The sequence below is a fragment of the Polistes fuscatus genome, unplaced genomic scaffold (genome assembly GCF_010416935.1).
Source record: "Polistes fuscatus isolate 324 unplaced genomic scaffold, CU_Pfus_HIC Scaffold16, whole genome shotgun sequence".
Taxonomy (NCBI): Eukaryota; Metazoa; Arthropoda; class Insecta; order Hymenoptera; family Vespidae; genus Polistes; species Polistes fuscatus.
In genome coordinates this window covers 2,183,836-2,190,367 of record NW_025113064.1, presented here as the reverse complement: position 1 = coordinate 2,190,367, position 6,532 = coordinate 2,183,836, and the positions used below count along the sequence as shown (strand labels likewise).

The following is a 6,532-nucleotide window of genomic DNA, read 5'->3' as shown; positions in this document are numbered from 1 at the left end:
ATAACAATATCAAAGTATCGATATATTGAAGTAAATTACGATTTGAAAAACTAATCACGATTTAAAAAACTGATCATTATTGAAAATCTAATCACAATTGAAAAACTAATTACGAAGCAATGCATATAAAACAATTTTTACATGCTTTTTATTGGCACGAAATCGAGTAAATTAATGCTCGATTTCACCATTACTAACACGATTAAATACGTAAAGAGAAAAAAATAAGTACAATAATTAATTGCAGTGTTAATTAAGTGAATTGAAACCGATGAAACAAGAAGACCCTGGCCTAATCTAAATAAATCACATATATAAAAATCACATATATATTGGGAATCACTCGTGAGCAAAACCAAAGGTTCTACTCACGGTCGCTTATGCTCGCTTTGGACAAGATACATCTACGAATACAACCAGGAACCCGTGCCGATATTGGAACTTTCATCCTCGGCATGATTGGGTCACTGGAGGAACTTTAAATTTGTTCGCTCACTCGTTACCAATTGTTACCATAAAAATAAAATAAAAAATGAAACTGAACAATTGGCAGTAGAAGTTCTGCGATGGCTCAAAAACACTCGTCCCCCTCGCTGTTGGTTGAACGATGTCGTGAAGTTGATTTAAATTGGATGAATTGTTGAATCGATGAATTGTTGAATTGTTGAATCGATGAATTGTTGAATCGATGTATTGTAGAATCGATGAATTGTAGAATCGATGAATTGTTGAATCGATGTATTGTAGAATCGATGAATTGTTGAATCGGTGTATTGTAGAATCGATATATCGTTGAATCGTTGAATGTTGAATCGTTGCATGTTGAATGTTGAATCGTTGAATGTTGAGTGTTGAATGTCGAATCGTTGAATCGATGAATTGTTGAATCGATGTATTGTAGAATCGATGTATTGTTTAATCGTTAAACCGTTGAATCGATTATTATAATCTATATTTAAAAATAGAAAATAAAATTAATTATGTTTCATATCATTCAAAAGATTTTTCATGAATAAAAATAATCACGATTTAAAAAATGAATATGTGAGAAGTAATAATTGAGATTAGAAAATAATAATAACCGTTGATTTATCTAGACGAAGCCAGATGCATCGATAAAGATGTTCCAGAAGAAATAAAGATGTGAAGTTGATTTAAATTGGATGAATTGTTAAATTGTTGAATCGATGTATTGTAGAATCGATGTATTGTTTAATCGTTGAATCGTTGAATCGATGATTATAATCTATATTTAAAAATTAAAAATAAAATTAATTATGTTTCATATCATTCAAAAGATTTTTCATGAATGAGAAACATGAATAAAAACAATCACGATTTAAAAAATGAATATGTGAGAAGTAATAATTGAGATTAGAAAATAATACTAACCGTTGATTTATCTAGACGAAGCCAGATGCGTCGATAAAGATGTTCCAGAAGAAATAAAGATGTTAATTCACACTTTCGACCATGACAATATTTTAATCGAAACGCAAATCCTCTTCTACCGAATTGGCCGAAAGTGTGTTAATGATTCTAATCGCGTACCGAGCAAATTGTTTTCTCAACAAGATTATTTGCATTGATTTTAAATATAACGATTTAATTACTGTTTTGTATGCAATCTATACGATCGCATACAAAAAATGCAACATTTTTCAAAACGAACACTGATTCTATGATTGCATTGCCCGCAATCGCAACTAAAGCTCTGAAAATCAAAGTTTAATTAAAGCAAGTCGTAGCGTACTTCTGTTTATTTATGTTAATAATAAAAAATATATTATTATAGTTTTATTATTCAATTATTTAAACTACGTATTTCAAAAATTCTGGAATCGTGCTACTATTTTTTGTACGCTTTAATTATTAATAAAAAAAATTATTCAAAAATTGTAACCACAAACTTGTAAACTATATAAAAAAAAAAAGATAAAATATAAACGAACAAATATCGCGAATAAAGAATAAATTTCATCGCGATAGGGTTATTTTTACAGAAGTATGCTAATTGCCTTAATACTTATAGGAAAGAATAGATATAGCATTAATGTAAAACTAAACAAAGTACAATATTTATAAATTATCGTTTGAACAATAAAATATAATCGACTGTGTCTTGAATTATTTATGTGAATTAAATACCGAAAGAACTAAAATGAATTTAAATTAAAAACATTTAAACAACAATTGCAACGCGTAATTAAATAATTAATTCGATAAATCATTTCATTTACTTTACAATTAATTAACGATACGAGAAGTTAAAATTTTCTAATGCATCGAACGATCCATTTGGAAATTGATGCATTTATAAAATTAAAGAAAAGAAAGAAAGAAAGAAAGAAATACACTTGCACGTATGTATGCAGTTGTATATACCACCATTGATTAGTATAATTTCCATGGAACGATGGTGAACGTCTTCTTGAAACCATAAAAAGAATAAGAGGTTATGATAGAAATTTTTGTGAAACTATCGATACATATAATCGATAATATAATATAATTCTAATTACAGATCTTCTTACCTAATTTCAATGCATTCACGTCATCGATAATGATTACATGTACCTGTTAATGAAATTTGATTAGATTACAAAATTTGATAATGAAATATTTTTTAATTACGGAGTAATTAAGTTCTTACGTGGAGCGAAACTAGTTGAGACTTGTCTCGACGGCGTCCGACAGCTGAAAGAGGTATGACGTAGCTCGAGTCACCCCACCCCTCCTATTTACCTTATATGGCAGTCGCGAAATGTTTTTCTATGCGTACTCGATGATAGACGATGTGTATACATAGACAATGCTCGTTACCTCGTTTGACTTTGACCTTCACCTTCGCATGTTTTTCTTTATCTCTGCGTACGTTCAAACGTATTTGATCATTAGTACACATAAACGTTGATATAAAAAGTAAATACGTTATGAATAATACGTTAAATATGTTATATATAAAATCTCCTATAATAAAATATTTTTATAGGACGTTTGTTTAAACAATGGCACAAAAATTAAAAGACTGCTATAATATAATCATAATTTTGGTTTAATTTGGTTTATAATCATAAAGTCGGTAAGTCGCATTACCGACCGAAAAATGCTGATAGTAAATTACCATCAGAGTTACCGACCGAGAAGAGTTAATGGTAAGTTACCATCAGAGTTATCGACCGAGAAGAGTTGATGATAAATTACCATCAGTGTTACCGACAGTAGGAAGACCGACAGTAGAAAAACTAATTACTTTATAATGTTTTTTAATAACTTTTATGTATTTACAGATACCAGGGAGTTGTACAAAATTATAGAAATTAAAGTTGCGATGTATAAAAGAGATTGCATTCGATTCATTCATTGCATTGCACAGGAACATTAAAAAAAATGTACATTTGTTTAGACATTTACATAAAAATGAAAAAATGCTAAAATCAGAGCGTTTTATCTTAATTTCTCTTTATTTCAATTAAAATTCTCGTTACACACATGCGCAACGTTAGGAAAGTCATATAAATAAAATTTAAAAAAACAAATTTTATAGAGCACAATGGCTCAATCTAACGACGAATTTCGAGGAGGAGGGATCACAGAACATATACTCCTAGTTTTTAAGCAACAATTGACACTTGCATCTATTATATTAACAATTATTTTAATGCACTAATGCACTCTCTTTATGTTTTCCAAATCTTCAAATACTTGCAAACCTGAAAATCAGAATATTGTATTAGTAAAGTATCAAGCAAACTGAACGAGTCTATATATGTATAATATGTATCATATTTGTATAAGATGTCACTCTCTCTCTCTCTCTCTCTTTTTTTCTGTCTTATACTTTTTATATTAATCTTCTTTATGTTATAAAAGAAAAGAGATATAATTACCACAACTGATATCAATATAAGAAAGTAAACACAATTATTATGTAGATAGAAAAGTAATCACAATTAGACTGACGATGAGTGTATGTATTCATGCTGTATTCTACCAGATGTTTGGAAACCTAAAAAAAAGTATTAATTAACATAGCATTGGTATAATATAAAGAAAATTAAATATATAAGTGTTGTTTATACGTGTAACACTTTCCTTGTCAATATTTAAAGAATAATGTATAGAATAAAGACAATATACACTAAAAACTTTGTCACTCTAGACAGAAAAACACAATTGTATAGAAAAGAAATCACGTTGTAGATATTTCTTAAAACAATTGATATCACATTGCACAGAGAAACATAATCGTATAGATAAGAAACCACGTTATAGAAATCTTTAAAACAAATGACATAAAGCAATATAGCCATCCTTAAAGAATTAAAATATATTGAAACAAAACAATTGACATCTCTCATGCCAACTATGAAAGTATAAATTCCCATATTCTGTATTTATATGGAAACATTCTTGTTATTTTAATTCTTTAAGGATGGTTACAGTGCTTTATTTCAATTGTTTTAAGAAATATCTACAACGTGGTTTCTTTTCTATACAATTGTGTTTTTCTGTACAGTTTCTTAAAGTTTCTAGTGTATATTGTCCTTATTCTACACGTTGTTTTTAAAATATTTTAACAAGGAAAGTGTTACACGTATAATAAACACTTATATATTTAATATTCTTAATATTATACCATTGTTATGTTATTTTATACTTTTTTTTAGGTTTCCAAACATTTGGTAGAATACAGCATGAATACATATATTCATTGTCAATCTATTTGTGTTTACTTTTCTATCCAAAAAATAATTGTGTTTACTTTTTTATATTGATATCAGTCGTGGTAAGTTTATCTCTTTTCTTTTATAACATAAAGAATAGTAATATAAAAAGTATGAGAAGGGGAAAGAGAAAGAGAGAGTGACATTTTATACAAATATCATACATATACATATATAGCTCGTTCTACATACATATAATGTATATTAGTTTAAACAATTACACAAAAATTGAAGGAATGTTTAAATCAGAACGTTGCCATGTGATAAAGTTTTTAGTCTATATTGTTTTTATTATCTTCGTTATTTGTTAATATACTTATATTTGATTTGTTTACTTTTTTTAGGTTTCCAACATTTGGTAGAATACAATATGAATGCATATACTCATTGTCAGTACAATAATTGCTTTTACTTTTCTATCTTGATATTTGTTGTGGTAAGTTTATCTCTTTTTTTTTATAACATAAAGAATGTTAATATAAAAAGTATGAGAAGGGGAAAGAAAGAGAGAGTGATATCTTATACAAATATCATACATATACATATATAGACTCTTTCAATTTGCTTGATACTTTACTAATACAATCTTATGATTTTCAGATTTGCATGTATTTGGAGATTTTGAGAAGCACAGCATCTATTAGGCTTTCTTATTGTTTTGTGTATCAATTACATACAGAAAAGAAAAGTTTACAAGATTTTAAAATTAATCCAGGCAATTTTTTTATGATACTGAAACGAGCAAACACCCCAGCTTTCTTCCATCATAATGGTAAACTTTAATAATTCACATTTACCATTAGTATATTGTTTATTAATTGTTTGAATATATTAATTGTATAATTGTTTAGAGAAATGTACTTTCTTTTTTCATTTACATATACGTTAATAAATGCCAGAAAAAGTAATTTAATTATACACGTTACTTTGTTAGTTAGTATTCATTCAATATTAACAATTGTATAAAAATTATTTTAATGCACTAATGCACTTTTCTTATATTGCAGCTAAATATTATCCTCGAAGTCATCACTGCGCAGGAGCATTAAAATAATTACATGAAATAGATAAAAATACGAAAATCATAACGTTATAATCTTGAAGATTATGTATTAGATGTATGACACCCTTTATATACATGTGCAACGTTCGCAAAGTCATATAAACAACATTTAATAAAAGTAATTTCATAGAGGACAACGTCTCATTTCAACGATCGATTTCGAAGGGGACGGTACATAGATCATATATTCCGATCTTTTAGACAACAATAGACATTCCTATCGATTATTTAACAATTATTTTAATATTCTAATGCAATCTCTTTATATTTTAGATTGTTTAAACATATATGTACTGGTTTAAACATTACATACTTATTAACGTACTTTGAATATAAAATAATTTTAATGTGATATTTTTCTGGATAAAAATTTTATTATCCAAAGTCATCATGGCACAGGGACGTTAAAACAAATGTATATTAGTTTAAACAATTACACAAAAATTGAAGGAATGTTTAAATCAGAACGTTGCCATGTGATAAAGTTTTTAGTGTATATTGTCTTTATTTTACTCGTTATTTTTTAAATATTAACAAGGAACGTATACACCTAATAAAAAAATAAATTAGATAAGAATAATTATTAATTGGATTAGTAATTAGATAATTATAATAATTCATAAAATTGATATTTAATTATTGTAATAAATAAATTATGTATGTTTTTCTGTTCTGTGTGATAAGGATTATAGAGCATATTGTCTTTATTCTTTTCGTTATTTTTTAAATATTAACAAGATAC

General features: G+C 27.2%; 1 long non-coding RNA gene across 2 annotated transcripts; it reads right to left on the bottom strand.

Annotated features, from left to right (window-relative positions):
• Positions 1-1,204: 1,204 nt before the first annotated feature.
• On the bottom strand, positions 1,205-2,752 carry LOC122514842. Of its 2 annotated transcripts, XR_006303132.1 has the most exons (5): positions 2,654-2,731; positions 2,535-2,577; positions 2,386-2,430; positions 1,393-1,714; positions 1,205-1,246 (listed from the first exon to the last, which is right to left on the bottom strand). It is a non-coding gene; the product is annotated as an uncharacterized LOC122514842 (long non-coding RNA). The 2 variants fall into 2 exon arrangements; XR_006303131.1 differs by lacking the exons at positions 1,205-1,246; positions 1,393-1,714 and having other exon boundaries at positions 2,128-2,430; positions 2,654-2,752.
• Positions 2,753-6,532: the final 3,780 nt, after the last annotated feature.